Source organism: Sarcophilus harrisii, chromosome 2, assembly GCF_902635505.1.
Source record: "Sarcophilus harrisii chromosome 2, mSarHar1.11, whole genome shotgun sequence".
In the NCBI taxonomy this organism is placed as follows: Eukaryota; Metazoa; Chordata; class Mammalia; order Dasyuromorphia; family Dasyuridae; genus Sarcophilus; species Sarcophilus harrisii.
This window is the reverse complement of record NC_045427.1, coordinates 147,198,512-147,216,640: the sequence shown is the minus strand read 5'-3', so window position 1 is coordinate 147,216,640 and position 18,129 is coordinate 147,198,512.

Sequence of the window (18,129 nt, the reverse complement as noted above, 5' to 3'; positions counted from 1 at the left end):
AAGTCTTAGAGTCTGTCTATTTATGGCTGAAAGAACCTAATTGATCATCATCAAATTCAATCCAGTTATTTAACCAAGAAAAAACTGAGGTTAAGAGAAATTAAAGAGCAGTGAAGTGGCCCAGTGGAAAAAGTACCAACATTGCTTTTCTGGACATAGCTTTTGAGAACTCAAGGTCACCTCTGTACTAACATTAAGGATTAGAATGGTTTTTTAGTAGATATGTTGAATCAATGAAATTAGTTATTCATTAGGGAATACAGGTTAAACATATACATATACACATTTATAAAGTTTTGTCAGCTGATTTGTATAAATGCATAAACTTTATCCATAGGTAATTTTATGTAAGTAATCCAGATGTTATGCCTTTAAGTATTATCCAAATAAATAATAAATCAATGATAGTTTGTCTTTTTGTTCTTTCATTCTCTTTAGTCAATGGCAACCCTCGAGGCAAAATACTAGCAGTTCAGGAAAAGGATTTGAGAGCAATTCTATAGATCATTGTCTGACATTTGAGAACCTGAAAGGTTGTTTGCCACAAGAGACCTGAAGTTAGATAGAAGTTGAATAGAGAGAGATACTGAAATTGCCTCACTATATCCATCTCCCTTCAAGGGTCAGGTAGCACTTATTTTGTGCTAAGCATTATACTAGGCACTTAGGATACTAAAGGAAAAAATAACACTCACAGTATAGTGTTGAAAGTCAGATATCTTACAATTTTATAGAGCAGATGTGATATGCAAATATTAGAATTATTTGCAAATCATTAAGTAGGCACAAAAAGTCTGTTTAAAATGTTAAGCATTCCTATCGTAATACCTGGCACATAATAAGAGCATAATAAATGCTTGTTGGGTGATGTAGGAAGGCTTCATAAAAAAGTGACATTTTCCAGTCACCAGTCAGAGAGCAAATCTGCCTTCTCAAACACCATCCCTTCTCCAAGCACAGGTAATCAATAAAGCATCAGAGTAAGTCCTCTGGTAGAGCTGCCCTGGTTAAGGATTGGAAATTGAGTATTATAATCATGCCTTGCCCTTCTTGCCCCTCTATAACTAGTGAGGTCCAGGATAATGTTAACCAATACTCTGACCAGTCAGTACCAGAGACTTGACATCTACCTTTATGATTCTTCTGAGTACCTCCTTTTACTTCTCACTTAGGTAATAATAGTAAACTACCACTACCACTGCTATATGAAAGATACACTGATTACCTAATCAATAGCTTCACTCAGAATCTTGAAAACCATGTTGTTTATGTTTTGGATTTAATTTTTTATGTGCATATTACTTCTGCCCCAATAGAATTCATGTTTGTTTAGGTCAGGGTCTATTTGATTTGTGTTTGTGTTCAGTATGTACTGAGCTCAGTTCCTGGCAAAAGCAATGTGCTTTTATAATGCTTGTTGTGTTGAAGGATGACTGGGGTCAAGGGCAATCTAGATGAAGGACACAGATAACTAAGGGACCTCCCTTAGATCAATGGAATAATTTACATACAGCCTAAATGCAATTTTCACATAACATTGCCAATAGGGTTTATTGGATTTTTTTTTTCTTTCTTTCCTGTAACAAATGGAAAAAGCAACTGGTTGTCATGTTAAGCATTGCTGAGAAGTGGATATGTCACTTCCTTATCCTCTGGAAAAGAGAGAGATCCAGTAACAAAAATGTTTGTGATAAATGAGCCCTCCTTTCAAGTTTTCTTCATTTGGGTTTGTAACTCATCTACCACACTTACCAGCTAGTACTTCATGGTTCATGGACATGAACCAGAATGCATTTGTGCTTCACAAATGAGATTGTTAATGAAAATATTTATGGAACTTGAATATGAAAAATCCCCCCACCTAATTTTTGTCCTGGTACAGTTAGAAAATGGAATTTAAGCTTCCTGGCCTCTGAATTCAGTGACATACCAGTGACGTGTATTGGAAAACAGTGAACTTTTCCCCTCAAATTATAATAATTTTAAATTCCTTTGTTAATAATAGAAAGTCAAAAGCTGTTAGAGAAAGAGTAAAAGTGGGAAAAAGCCTCCATATTTTCATATTTCTTTGAAATACTCAATATAGTATATTTTCTGAAGATGTAAGCACTTCTCGAAATAACCACAAGGCAGCAGTGTTTCTTAATGTTATAGAGACTTGTTTGAAACAAAAGCAAGGTATCACCTACTGAAAAATAGGCTAAAGAAAAAAGGCAGCATTATTGTAGTTGATTTTGAATGTTGATAAGAACAATGTTTTCAGTATTGTTTATGATTTACAAAATATAGAAGCACAGACTATAAAGTCAGAATAAATTTCAGAAGTAATTTAGTCCTACTCATATGTGAACAAACCCCTGTGTAAAAAGATGTGACTAGTGGTTATTTAGCCTCTGTTTGAATACCTTTAGGGAGGTAAAACTCACTAATTATCAAGGGATCTCCCTATACTTCTGGATATCTCTAAAGTGTTCTAAAGAATTTCACTTTATTGGGCTAAAATCTACCTCTTTCAACAGTCTTCTTTCTTGATCCTTAGCTCTGCCTTCTAGGAATTTCCAGGAAAAAGCCTCAGAATATTAAAAAAAAAAAACTGTCATTATCATTGTGACTTATTTCATTCTTTTCAAAAACAGTGATTCTGACAATGTTGGCTTTCTAAGCTTTACATACTTTTATCTTTTTCTAGGAATCTGTGGTCTCATTTATATGGCTGTCTCATTCAATAGAATAGAATTTATTCATACCTTCTTATGCAATTTAAATTCATGTAATCCTATAAATGCTCTATGGGAGAATGTGTGTCCATCCAACATGATGGTGTCCATCTTTTAGATCTTTTGACATTGTATAAGGGATAATGTGGAATAAAGTCTGGCTTTCTCTTACCCTCACTACATATGATTAGCTCATTCTATATAAACATTTAATTACATCTTTTATGCTACCTTTCCTGTGGAAATATACTTCAACCTACTTTTGCCATATCCTGCTCCACCACATGTGTCTCTCCATTGTTTCTGGGTAATCTGCAATTTTAATTCTTATGTCATTATAGAATTCTATGCTTTGTAGCTATGCTACATCCTAGGCAGAATATTGATGCTAACGTAATAAGCATTTGTTTTAGCAAAAAGCCTGTGATCATTAAAAGCACTGGAAATTTTCCAAGTTAAATCCAACTATTCCCTTCACCTGAACAATTCTGAAATATTTATTGCTAATGATTAGTTACTGTTCATTTGCATGGTATGTCCAAATCTAATAGACTAGGCTTATAGACTGTTCATCTAGTTACAAATCATAGCCTGGACATGTCATCCCTAATCAATTTGTCTTCTCTTCCCCTCCTCCTCCCTATACTGTGGACAGCTAGGCTGCATCCTTTTAAGTCATTATGGATGTTATTTAGAAACCTTTACAGGGCTTCAAGTTTTCACACAATTAGCACAAGATTATCTGCAAACATGGTTGTATATAGGATTTCATCATCTTTTGAGGGGTTCTTATGCTTTTTGTGACTGTTGTGGGTCAGTCAGTTGAAGCCTAGGGATCCTTTCTCAGAAAAAAACACTTTCATATAATTGAAGGGAATGTTAAATATATGTTAAAGGTTAGTAAAAATATGTATTTTTTCCTAATCCAGGTTTATAGTCCCTTTGAAATCTATTCATGGATCATTTGGGCATCCATGGATCCTAGTTTAAGAACATCTGATCTATAAAGAAGCCTCTTCTCATTTGAACTGTGTGGTGAATAGCTCCTAGAATACTGGAAAATACATTTGGTAATATATATATATATATATATATATATATATATATATATATATATATTTATAAAATCATTCTGCTTTAAGCCTTAGTTGATATTTATAATTAGTGGGCAATCAAATAAAGATATTTCTGCTGTTATGCTGTTAAGTACTCCAAGGTATCTTGCATAATTTAAATATAGGTGTTGGTGATACCTTGTTGGAGGAACCTTGAAGGTGGCACTATATCTTAACAAATCTAATGATTTTTATAGTCAGAAAACAGAGACGTTGACTAACTTTTAGTCAATTATGCAAAATTTTATAGTAAGACCTAGAGTACTGTTTTCAGAAGTCCTGCTAAATTTTTTCAAATCCCCATAAAAGATGACATTATTAAATGTATATTTTATTTTCATATTTCTTTCCCATCATTACTAATTAATTTACTTCATAATACTTTACTAATTTCAGACCCATCATTACTAAACTTCATCTTGTTTACCTCCTTCTCCACTTCCTTTTCTATGCTTATTCTTCTTTTCTTCCTCTCTCTCCATGCATATATGCAAAAAAAGTTTAAACTCTATTGCAGAGAGCACAACAGTTGGGGCAACTAGATGGTGCAGTGAATAGAGCACCAGCCTGGAAGTCAGGAGGATTTGAGTTCAAATCAGACCTGAGACATTTAATACGTCCTAGCTATGTGACACTGGTTAAGTCACTTAACTTTAATTGCCTCAGCAAAAGCAAAACAAAACAAAACAAAATAAAACTTTAGAATTGATTGTATGACATAGGAGACACTGGCATAGAATCTCCCAACATGACAGGCTCTCATCAGAGAAGGTGCTGTGTTCTATGAGCAAAGCAGAATTGAAGTAGCTCAGAAGCAATGCAAGATGTGCAAAGTTAGAGGAGCTACCCCAACTGTTCATATGGACTATCTGTGTCCAACCTGTGGCAGAGCATTTCAAGCTCATATTGATCTGATCAGCCACAGCTGGACATACTGTAACTCGACTTTAACATAGTGATGTCATTTTGGTCCTCTTTGAAAATAAAGGACAACCTCTATCATATATATATATATATATATATATAAACATATATATATAAACATATATATATACATATACACATTGGTTTATATAGACATATATGTATTAATGCATTTCTATATGGATATATATGTGTATATGTATGGCTGTGTGTGTAGATATATAATATACATACATAAATGGAGAAGAGAGAGAGAAGACACACACAGAGATTCTATACAATGTAAACAAGAAGATCAACAAAGAATAAATCAACTAAAATAACATTTTGCACAATTATAAAGAACAAATTTGACTCCAAAGAAGAGAAGCTACCTCCTATAATTCTCTGCAAAAGGCATTGTCCATAGATATAAAATACTCATTATAATGTAAGATTTTATTTTATGTATATTGATTGGTCTTGCTAATTTATTTTTTCTTACTTTTTTTTTTCTTTTAAAACTATTCTTGTTATAAAGAATGACTCAGAAAAGGAAGAGGAAGAGGGAATTAAAAGAAAGATTCTTTATAGTTATAAAATATTTTCACATAAATTGTCTGCTTGGGTTAGTCAATAAGTATTTGTACTAGTCATTATGCTAAGCTCTGGGGGATACAAAGATGTTTGTTTGTTTGCTTGCTTAACAAATGCTTTCCTATTTGTATACATATGTTTGTACTGCTTTTCATTTACCCATAAACAATCTAAGATTCTAATGGGCAGGGCTACAACATAGGAAAACATTTCTATAGATAGATATATTTTACATAATATATTATATGTAACATATATATTACATATTTCAGTAAATATTGTATGTACACGTGTGTATACATAGTTATAAGTGGTAAGCAATATAAAAGAGAAGGTACTAGCAATGTGGGAGGGAGATCAAGAAAGTATTCATAAAAAGATAGGATTTTGAAAATATATGAATTTTAATTATTTTTGACACAAATTCATTCTTTTATCCTGAAATCATAGGCTATATATAAGCAAATTTTCTGGTGTGCCAAATCACAGTAGAAAAGTTTTGAGTGTAGGCTCGTGATGACCATATACTTATCAATTGAAACTGAGTTTAGCTCAGTTCCAAGATGATCATTACCAGAAGGATAACTAAGACTTAATTCTTAATTAATTAATACCTTTTTCTTTACTAAAAGAATTCCTTGTTCATGAAACTATATAGTAGTTTGTGATGGACAGAATAGAACCAAGTCAAATAATGGTTCCTTAAAATACATATTCCATTTAGGCAAAGAGGTTGATTGAGACCATAGAGGACATCCCAGGAATTTTGCATCCAGAGCTTTCTGGAAACTTCCAGGGACTGGGACCTCTGGGAATGGATGACTAACTCTATCCGTGTGGTGGCCTAGTACTGAAATTTAATAAGTTAATAAGTATGTATTATATAGCTAAGATATGGTAGGCACTATGCTAGGTAGACAATAAGGAACAATAACAAAATGAAAGGCAAAGGCACAAAAACTGTCTCTGTTCTCAAGGAGATCACAGTTTAATAGAGAAGGCAACATGCAAACAACTTGGTACAAACAAGATATAGAAAGGATAAACTAGAGATAATCTTAGAAGAAAATCATTAAGATTAAAGGGCTGAGGATGGTTTGATATTTTTAACTTTGATGTGATAGATAAACCCTATATCCTAGTCTGGAGACAACAGAAAGGGGCTAGGACATTAAAATGTTTGGTAAAGAAGAGACTTATGACTCTTGGTTGTCCTGGGTAACAGTTTCCTAGATGATCAGATGGGAGTTGTGCCCTATTACAATTTAGTTCCTTACATAATGTCTAGCATTTCATTTTCTTTACCAGTGATCCTGCAGCTTTATGAGTCAATGAAAAACACTACAAACATATGTCTACAAATAGAAAATCATTTGGTAAGAAAAAAAATGGGTGTTTCCCTCAATCCTTTCTCAATTTCCATCTTCCCTTCTCTATTTGTTGTTCACTGTCCCGGCATATCTCCTTCTAGTCATATGAACATGACTACGTGACTTTGGCAATTCAAAGAAAAGAGGCTGGAGCCGGGGATATTGCTGAGCTGGACTGTCAGTGACCCACTTTGCCAAATAGTTCTTTTAATTGTCTAGAACAAGCCTGGTTTTAGGGGAAACTAATCATTCTAAGTGACATCAACTTCTGCTGGCAGATGGAACCAGGTAATGTTAAGCCTTGCTATCTGCTCTTTGAATGAACCTAGTCACTAAGTGAGAATGAAAAGTTAAGAGAGCAGCTTTTCCAAGACTCTAAACAAGATGTCTTCAAGATAAATCACTGCAAGATTCCTGGACTGTTGCATACTATACCCCTGTGGCTACCCCAAAATTAATCCAGATTGCCTGGGACTTAGGCAATACAAATTGAATCATGTGATAATGATTTATATCTTGCCAGGCTGATATTATCTGTTCCTCTAGTTATCCAAATGACACTTGCTTACACAACTGCATTTATTCATTTAGCATGCATAAGAACAGCTCAGCTATGAATGTGGGTCAGCAAGGCATTTTCCTGAGTAAGGATGTTTTTTCTTTTCCCTTCAAAGTAAAGTGTGGAAATTAGGGTGGGAGCAAATTGTGATTTAGGGAATTTTAGGAATAGAAGTGGAAGGGCATGATGGATAAAATTAAAGAATAGAGTTTGATCTGGTAAGAAGTAGTAAGAAGAGCTGTAAGTAGAAGGCAATCTGAGACTGACTGCATGAAGTATTTGTTTTCTCTTCCTAAGAGTAACTGAAGCATTGTGGTTTGAAGGTAGAGGAGGTAGTAGACTAGGAATTCATATTGGTGGACTGGAATGTCTCATATTCATGAAGTAGAACCTGAATTGAGAAGAACTCAGTAAGATGTGTACTAGCCTATTTAACCGTTTTGGTTTGCTCTCACACAAACAGTATAGAAACTGACTGTCCTTTGTTGTTCAGTCGTTTGTTTCTCAATATATTAACTTGGGAAAGGCTATGTATAGAGAAAGGATGTAAAAAGACATTTCAATTTAATAGACATTTACAAAATATCCACCTTGTACCAAATCACATGAAAACAAAGACAAAAGCAAAATAGTCCTACCACCAAGAACCTGACATTCTCCTGGGAAAAACAACTTGGACACTGATAAGTAAATTCAGACCACACAAAAGAAGTTTTTGGATTTGGGGTGTGGGATGTGGTGAGAAATAATATACTGTTAATAAATACAATTTTAAAAGTCTTAATTTCTTCTTTATTTCATCAATAAACAATTATTAAGTTCTATTATGTGCCAGGTATCATCCTAAGTGATGCTGATACAAAACAGAGCACAAACAGTTCCTGCCTCAAGGGATGTACAATTTAATGAGGGAACCAACAGGTAAAAAACAGAGTACAAACAAAAAATTTATACAAAGTAAACTGGACTTAACTAAGAAGGAATGCACTAATATTAAGGAGAACTGGGAAAAGTTTTAGGTTCTGAGACTCTTTCTACTGTACTACCAATCTCTCTAGGTACTACAGTTTTATCTCAAAGATTCTGCATGTTTTAGGTTCATAAAAATTCCATGAGAAATGGAGGAAATGGTACCAGTTTGATATCTCTTTCATTCAGTTCTCATGAGCTTATTAACATCACAGCTCATGAAAATGCTGAGATTTTTCATTTGTTTTTGGTACTAGTCACCAACACACAGACATTCTCTCAACTTGAAGTCTCACTGGAACATGAATTCTTCTTGCCAGAGATCCACACGCAAAGTCACTCCCTTTCATACACCGACAACATCTAGGTCCTTTACATCTTCTTCCACTGGCAGAAATGTTTCTGTTATTCCCAAAATCCTAGACATCCTAGGATTAGAGATATTCTTGATGATGGTAAATAAATCTTAATTGTCAGCTAATGGGGATACAATAGGGATTCAGAATGCTGGCCTTGGAGGATAAGTCTCACATTTGAACTCAAGTTCAGGTGAAACCTCTGACATTTATGGACTGTACAATCTTGGGCACATAATCTCTCTCCCTCTCATCTTTCTCATCTGTAAAAATGAGAGGGAAGACTGCATAACATCTCAAGTCCCTTGTAGCTCTAAATCTATAATCCTCTACTATAAAAAGCACAGATGTAGAAATAATGTCAGCCAAAATCCTAACTGGTGAAAACTTTGAACCTCAGGCTGTGAAGTTTGAACTCTTTGTCTGAGTTAAAATGTTTCTGAGTTCAGAATATTAAACTGCATTTTACCTAGAGGAGCATATTTTATAACCTATATGTCATGTTTGAATCTCTACTAATAGAATGTTTAATGGTATAATCATCTTCCTAGATTTAGCTATGACATGAGACTTTTTGATTAGAAATTGGTTAGCTTTTACTTTGAGGAGGCAGGGACCCCATTATTAAATTGAGTATGGACCCATTATTTACTTTAGCTCAGTGTTTATATACAAGCTTGCCACTAAACTATATTTTTGTTTTTCCACTCAGCAAAATGGTGAGTCCAGTTTCTAGCATATGGAAACATTTCTGTTATGGGCCAGAACTCTGTACTTGAAATAAGGATTCTTACAAGATGCTAACTTAGTGGAATTGATAAGACAATGGTTATCTATTTTAGCATGGTGATTAATAGTTCTTTAGTTCAGTACATGCACTTAGTACTTAATGTAGTTCTACAAGATTGACACCTATTCTACAAGATTCATACCTATGATAATGTAATTATAATAGAGCATATAAGCTGGGACAAACTCAGCCAGACAAATTCATTCCATTTCACACCACTATGGTGGCTGGCCTATCCTCTTTCGTTTCCTCCACTGAGAACAAGGTAGCCCGGGCCCCAGGCAAGGAGACAATAAAGAATTTGGACTTTAATACCTGACTATTCTTGTGGTGATTACTCTACTGAAAGGAAGGCTGCTCCCAGGACCTCCAGAAAACCAACTAGAACACTACACATTTCCATCCTACAAGTTATTGGAGACAAGGGAATCAGAAGAGAAGAAACACTAGGTTAAATGTATCCACAGAAATATGTGCTTTTAAATGCTGCCACTATGACCAAGGCCAACCTTATGTGGAAATGTTGCCTAGAAGATGGTAATAAAATCATGGGTATGAAGACTAGGATGGACAAAATGTCTTTACCTCTTTCAGTGTTTTTGATTCTGAAGTCTTGCTTACGCTATTACCTCAACTTCATCCCAAAGAGTCAGTCACCATATGATCAAATATTAGAAACAATTATGTCCAAAATGTTCAAGAAAGCTCCTGGAATGTCTAAGACTGGAGCTTGGGTCAGGTCCAATCATTCCTCTTTTGGCCACCTGACATCCTAGGGCCTGTTCAAAGACTATCCTTCAAAGATCATCCCTCTTCTTGCCCTTTAACTTAAGTTTCTCTCCTCTGAAGAGGGGGTGCAGACTTCTAAACTATTCTTTTTCTTACTCTGCTGGCCCTGAAATAAGTATAAATCCTTCCTTTGATTTTTCTAAGCGTTTTATTGCTAGTAATTACAGCTGGATGACCTTTCAGTGCCTTAGGCCCCTCTTTAAGATTATAAATCTTAGAGGAGTTTAAGAACTACATTTATGAAGTTAATTACACTGGATATTTGCTGCCAATATCGGAGAAGATACAGAACCTTCCCTATCTGATTACCCAATAACAACAACAATACAAAAAAAGATTACAAAGGGTTTGAAATGACTAGCAAAAAGGAAAAGTCAGAAAATTATATTTAAAAAACTTATTTTAGGCATTGAGTACTGATTTTCTGCTAAGATCGGTTGGGGAAAAAATAGATCCTTCTTCAAATTGCTATTTGTTCCCTTTACCTGCTTCTGAGTATCCTGGCATTAATACTATTTCAGATGAAGACTGGTCCAACCTGTCAGATTCTTCATCGCATTTAATTTTGATCTGGCAACTGTTAAATTTGTCAGATTCTCAGAACTGAGTTCGAATCTAATCTCAGACTCTTCATAGTTGTGATCCTGAGCAAATCATTTAACTTCTACCAGCATTTTCAACTGTAAAATGTAGATAATAATAATAATACCTATTTCACAAAGTTGTTGAGAAGATCAAGTGAGAAAATACTTGCAAATCACATAACAGTGCCTGGCACATAGTACATGTTCAATAAATGCTTTTTCCTTCCCCCACCTCCCTTCTCCTGAATTATGACTTCTCCTGTGAGACTCCTATGTAGCAAAAACACTTCTAATCTCATTTTCAAATACAGTTCCTCAGTTTGATTGCAGTGTGATTAAGCATTGAATACTCACCCCCTGCATATGGTGTTGATGCTTAAGATGGTGTGATCCTGGGCAATTCATTTTAGGCTTTGCTTTTCTCATTCTTAAAAGAATTTGGAGTAGACAACTAGATAAAAAGTTCTTAACCTAGAGTCCCTGAACTTGGTTTTATATACACACACACACACACACACACACACACACACACACACACACACAAATAGCTATATAACAAAATTATTTATTTCCTTTGTATTCCTATGTGTTTTATTTTATCAATTTAAAACATAATTCTGAGAGTTTCCATGACACAAATAAAATTATAAAATTTAGGGCTCTTAGGACCCATGTCCTTGATGGACCTTTCTGGGCATAGGTTAGCTTTGAGAATCCAGTGGTATCTTCAAGTCAGCTTGAATTTCAGATTATTTTAAATGTGGGGAACAGCAGGATGGGTATCTGCAATTGTGCAACTAAGTATTCTAAAGAGATGAACTGAAAGAGCAAGGAGGAAAAAAATATTTAAATTGGTATAAGTACAAATCATCAAAGCTTTAGTTCCCAGTGAGAAGGGAATGTGAGGAGCAAAGGAAGCTTACATCATTCTTTTGGATGACTTGAATTAAGATTCAAAAAGTTTTTAATGGACTAAAACATCGGGCTTAATCTGTCAAGATGAATGAAATTTAATAAGAGACATGTTGTAATGCATTCTTAGAAGGATTCTAGAGACCAAGATCAAGTACAAAGAAATGTAGATAGTAAAGCAAGCCAAGCTTTATAGAGTACAGACAGTACATGAAAAGTAATCAGCAGAACAGGTAGAAAAAGTTGGGAATGTCCTACTGGGGTCCCAGAAGAATTGAGACAATCTCCCAAATCAGGAATTTCTGGTGGATTTTTATAGAGTTCTTATATGGGTCTAGCAGGAGGAGGCAATAGAGGAAAGTAGTGAGGATTCTAGATCTAGAGAGTGGTGTAGATCGATGTTAGGGGTTCGTGGGATGGGAGGAGGCAAAGACTTCTAGAGAATTGGCAGCTAGTTGATATTCCAGTTTTTCAGGGCCAGGAAAGGTATCTGGTGATTCAGAAATTTTGAGATTCTTTAGTCCTTCTTTATTTATTGGCATGGGAGCTACTGGGGTCATCATAGGATAGATATAAAGTTGTACCTTTGGGCTCACAATTTGCAAGTACAAAATGGTGAGATGTGGCTACACAGATTTGTCTGAAATGTGGAGGTTGAGGGGGATTACAAGCTCAATATGAGAAATTCATGGGAAACAGATGCAAAATCAAAAGTCAGTGAAATTCAATGTGTGATAGTGAATCTGTTATCTTCTATTTCTCTTGGAAATTCAAGACATTATCGTAAAGTTCACAATATTGTAATTCTTTCACATTTGTACATTAATTAAGAAGTATTGAAGGAATAACTTAAGGGGAAAGTGAGGTTTAGAGAAGCTAAAGTGAACAGGTATTTATTGACATGGAGTCAGAAGCCTTGAACTCAAAATCCACATATATATATATATATATATATATATATATATATATATATATATATATATATATGATCTTAAGCAAGTCACTTGATCTGACTGGACTATAGTTTCTTCAATGGTAAAATGAGGGAGTTAGACTAACTGGCTTCTAATGTCTCTTTCACTTATAAGCCTATAAAATAATTTGCTCACCACAAATTGTGAATCTAACAGAGGTTGTTTAACCTAAGATTTGTGAACATTTTAAAATATATTTTGATAATTATATTTTAGTGTAATCAGTTTCTTTTATAATTTTAAAAATTATTAATTGAAAGATATTATTCTGAGGAAAACAAACAAAAAGATCAAGACTTTCTAGACTCCAGGAAGAAACCTGAGACTCAAGGTTAGCTTTTCAAGAGGCAATTCGGTAGATGGAGTGCTTTGCAGGCTAGATGGACCTGAGTTCAAATCCAGTCTCAGACAATAACTAGCAGGATGAGTCCAGTAAAATTATTTATTTTTTCTCTGCTTCAGTTTTCTCAGCTATAAAATGTGGATAATAATAGCAGCTACTTCCCAGAGATTATTATTAGGAAGAGAACATACGGTATTATTGATAAAGCATTTACCAGTGTCTGTAGGTGTCTAATCAATGCTTATTTCTTTATTTTCAATCTACAATCCCATTGTTTTTTATGACACTAAGCTTTAAATTTTATATATTAAATTATTAGAGAGAGTTTGATAAATATCTCATATAAAATGTATTAAAATTTTTGTCAATTCTGTAAGAATGTGAGTCATTCTCCAGATAATGGGTAGTTAGGGATGCAAATAGGCAGTGTTCCAATGAAGAAATCAAAACAATTGATAATCATGTGAAAAAAAATGTTCTAGATCATTATTGATTAGAGAAATGCAAGTTAGAAAAAGCCTCCACATATTATATCATACCTGACAGATTGGAGGGGATGTGAAAAAGTTGGGACATGGATTCATTGTTGCTGGAATTATGGACTGGTCTGGCTAATTTGGAGAACAATCTGGAACTATGCTCAAAGAGTTATTGAACTCCCTATACTATTTGACCCAAGAGACACCACTACTTAGTCTGTTTCCAAAGATGATTAGGAAGGGGAAAGGGAAAATAACTTGTATGTTCTAAAATGTTTATGGAAGCTCTTTGTGTGCTGGTAGAGAGCTGGGTATCATGGGGATGTCCATGAGCTGGGGATTGCCTGACGAAGCTGTAGTATGTGACTGTGATGCAATACTACTGTGTTATAAGTAGTGATGAGCTCAATAATTTTGGAAAAATGTGGAAAGACATGCAAAATAATGAAGAATGAAATGAGCAGAATCAAGAGAACATTGCATATAGCAATAGCAATATTGTTTTAAGAATGAGCAAATAAGATTTTCTGATTATTATAAATATCCAAATTAACTATAAAGAACATATGATGAATAACATTGCATCCAGGGAGAGAACTAATAAATAAAAATACATATAGAAAATTTTATTTACACATACTTGTGTGTGTGTGTGTGTGTGTATTTTTCCCTACTTATATCTAATGGTAGCTGTCCCTAGAATAGGAGGTATAGGGAAGAAGAAAAAAGAGTGGAAAAGAAATTTGTAGAATTTTGTTGTATATTTGAAAGGAATAATAAGATGCTCAAGGTAGATTTCATGTACAATCATATGTTTACTGTACTATATTATGGAAATGTTTATTTTATTCCACAAATTAAAAATAAAATAAATTATAAAAAAAGAAAAACTCAGCTAGCCTTTTCCAGACACCCACATGATACCTCTAAGATGATGTGTGTTTTCCTCTTCCAAAGGGACAAGCTCTTTAAAAGATTTTAATCTTTATCATTGAGTTGAGCTGTTATCATATTTCACTTCTCTAAGGCTTTTCTTCCTACAACTTTGTGAACAAAGTTTATAATCTTATTTAAAGGTAATTTTGTTTTATTCAATGACTATAATATTCAGAAAATATGAAAAACATAGACTCCTTAAAAGGTAAGTCATTGGCAGTATTCTTAATAGCTTTAATGTTGGGATTAGCAAACTGACTTGATGGGGTTAATGTTTTCACAGAGAAGAAACTTTTCTGAGAAGTATGTTGAAGGAAGGAGATGCCGAGAAGTTATTTTCAGAGGCAAGCTGTAAAGGGCTGAAACTCTTGAGTTCATGCACCGAGGTTGGGACAAGCAAGCACTTAAGGCTAACTACCAATTGGACAATACTCAATTAGCATTTGCTTGGAAGATGGCCTGCCCCACCATTCTGTGCTGGCTTGATTGGTTGATGTATAAGAAGATTAGGAGGAGGGAAAAAAAAGTGGAGTAGGACAAGCAAGTGTGACTCCCTGTGGTAGAAGAAAGAGGAGATTCCTGTGTCCATGGCTCTCTTCTCTCCCTTCAATAAAGAATAAAGATCAAGGACTTTTGCTTATCCTGACTCCTGCTGATTTTAAAGTATCCAGGGTGCTAACGCAGTCATCACAGCAAGTAGTGTGATGAGTTCTATTGTTAGGAAAATTCCATAGATTTAGGAGATAGAATATAAACAGAGATTAGGAATTTTGATTAGCTGGCTAGAGATGATCTTGGTTAGACAAAATAATAATAATAATTAATAATAATAATAATAATAAACAATGATGATGATGATGATGTTTTGGCAAAAAAAGGGACAGACTCTCCTACCTTTATGTATTTGTACATTCCCCCATGCCTCCTGGAATTCCCTACTACCCTCTTACCTCTGTTTCAAAGAATTCTATCTTTCTTGAAAGCCCATGTTTAAAGCACATGCATGAGTTCCTTCTGATCCTCCCTCTTTACCATTTATTAACACATTCTCCCTTTTAAAAGTATTCTGTATTATTATAAATATACATCACCTTTACATCCAAATGTACATATTGTTTTCCTTTTGAAGATCTTGGGAAAAGGATTATTTTATTTTCATTATTACATCCCTGGTGACCAGCATAGTGCCTTACATATATTTAGAAATGTTTGCTGACTTAAACTGAAGTTCTCAAAGAGGAATGAAGTTGCTAATGAGGTTGGTATATTTGTCTTGGAAAGAAATAATAAATTACAACCCACATGCTGCGAAAGGATAATAATGCTCATTATTTATATTTTTGCAGCACTTTTGTATCACAGGGATAGGATAGTGCCTTGGAAGTAGCAGATACTTAAGAAATGTCTGTGAAATGTTTGTTTGAACAAATTCAAACAAATGTTTTTCTTCTCTTGACCTCATTACAAAATGTCCCTTGTATTTCCTTCCCAATCTTTTTGCAATAAATTTGTCTTTTTTTTTAAGGATGGACATTTTTCATAAGTTTCCCTGAAGTTTTCTATTTGTGGAAATCTTTAGGTAATCTTTTCTACCTTTAAAAGCTATTTGGGAGATAAAAAGACCATATTCCACAGTTAACTATGTGATTGCAGTTCATTATTAAAGTAATGTCCAACCAAAGTGAAAATCAGAATTGCTTTTAAAAGGGCAGTGTAGCAGAAAGATTTGATGTTAGAGAACTTTTTTCATTTCTAGTATTGCCACTTTATACTCATGCCATTTAAGACCTTCAAAAAAATCATTCAATGATGGATTTCAGTTCCCTCCCCTATAAAATCAAAATAGCTTCCTTATTAGTCTCATTGTTCCTCTCCAATGCATTCTTCATACAACTTATGGGAATGCAGGTCTAATTATGACACTTTTCTATTAAATAATTCTACGGACTCCTTTTCCTCTATGATAAAATACAAATTCCCCCTGTCATTAAAATATTTCCCATATACATGTAGTTGGTTCCAACTTATTATTACAGGTTTATCATACATTGCTCAGGTTGTCTTCATATGGTTGAACTGGCCCTTTTCCTATTACTCACATATGGTACTTCATCTCCCTTCCCCTTTCCTGGGGTTTGCTCCTTTATCATGTGTACCTTGTGTAATCATTGAGTCCTTCAATGCTCACCTCTATCACCATTTTTTTAATGAGACCTTTCCTTTCCCCCCCCCTCAATTATTACATTAGTGTCTCTGTGCTAAATTATCTTATTTTTATATTTATGTATTACTTTTGTGTTTATATGTATATGTGTTGTCTTTCATAGTAGGATGTAAGTTCTTCAAGTTCAGGAGATTACTTAATTTTTGTTTTTGTAAGCTTAGCACCTAGGACAGTGCTTAGAACACTGCAAGTGCTTAATGACATGTGTGTGTGTGTGCATGTGTGTGCATGTGTGTGTGTGATTAAAGAAGTCAGAAGGGACACAGTAAAAAAGGAAGTTCAGGGAACTTTAGTTCAAATTCTTACTCAATCATTAAGTACCTAAAATCCAAATCACTTTAAGCAAGAACTCCCTGGGATTTAATTTCTTTATCAATAGAATAAGGAGGGTGGACTGGATGGTCATTTCTAGTCCTAATCTATGATCTTTAACATATGAAGAGATGATCTCAGAAGTTACATCTAGTTCTAAATGTAAGCTCTTATCATTAAGTTTAAAAATTGGTTTTCAAGTCAAGTTCAGAGAAATCAAGACACGTTTTATTTTGTGGTTTAAGTTAGGTTTTGTAAGCTATCCACTGTGTTGTTAATTAGTATGAGTCATGAAACTATAATAATCTCCAATGGCTCTTAAGAAAATCAAATTCACTAAATATGCTGTGTGTGAAAAGGTTGAAGGACACAAAAATAAGTAATTCAGTGACATATGGAAAAGGTAAAATGGGGCAGACCTATCCTCTGGACTATAGAACAAAATCATGATTTTTTTTTCAAAGACAGGTTGATTGTGAAGAATAAGACTTGGCTATAAAATCCATAAGTAGCCTAAAACTCACTGACCCCAGAAAGCTTAATGAGATGTGAATCTATTCAAAGCAATGATTAATTTTTATGAATTTTGATAAAAAGAAAGCAACAAATATCTTTATGGAAGGATGGGTTCTTAAAAACAATTTCTTCACAAAGGTTATTGTTATAGAAGAAACTGCTATCCAGACTCCAAAACCATGAGGAACATTATTTAGAAGCATGCAAAAGGAGCAGAAAGTCTGTTTTAACAAAAGTATGAGGAATTGCATAAAAATGTGCCCCTACTCAAAGTCAAGGATTCAGGAACATTGAATATGAAACTGACATCTAAGAGCATAAAAGTATTGAAATGTTCAGAATACTTTATTCATGATTTAATCCATATAAGTTACTGAAAGTAAGAAAGAATTAAAAAGGGGGAAAGACTTAAAAATAAAGTATCTACAAATGTATTTTAGTCAGTCCATAGTCAAGAAACATATATTAAACTTATGCCATATGCCAGATACAATGCTAAGTGCTGGGAATAAAAATATAAAAAGGGTTCTTAAGGGTTGTCACTGATCAGAGAAGAGCAGTGAAGCTGTGTCTGGTCTAGATGACCTCATCAAATCAAAGTTTTGAGACAAACTCTTCATTCTACCCTTCAATGAGGCAGAAGGTATTGATGATGTGTGCATACCCAGCCAGGCTGATATGATT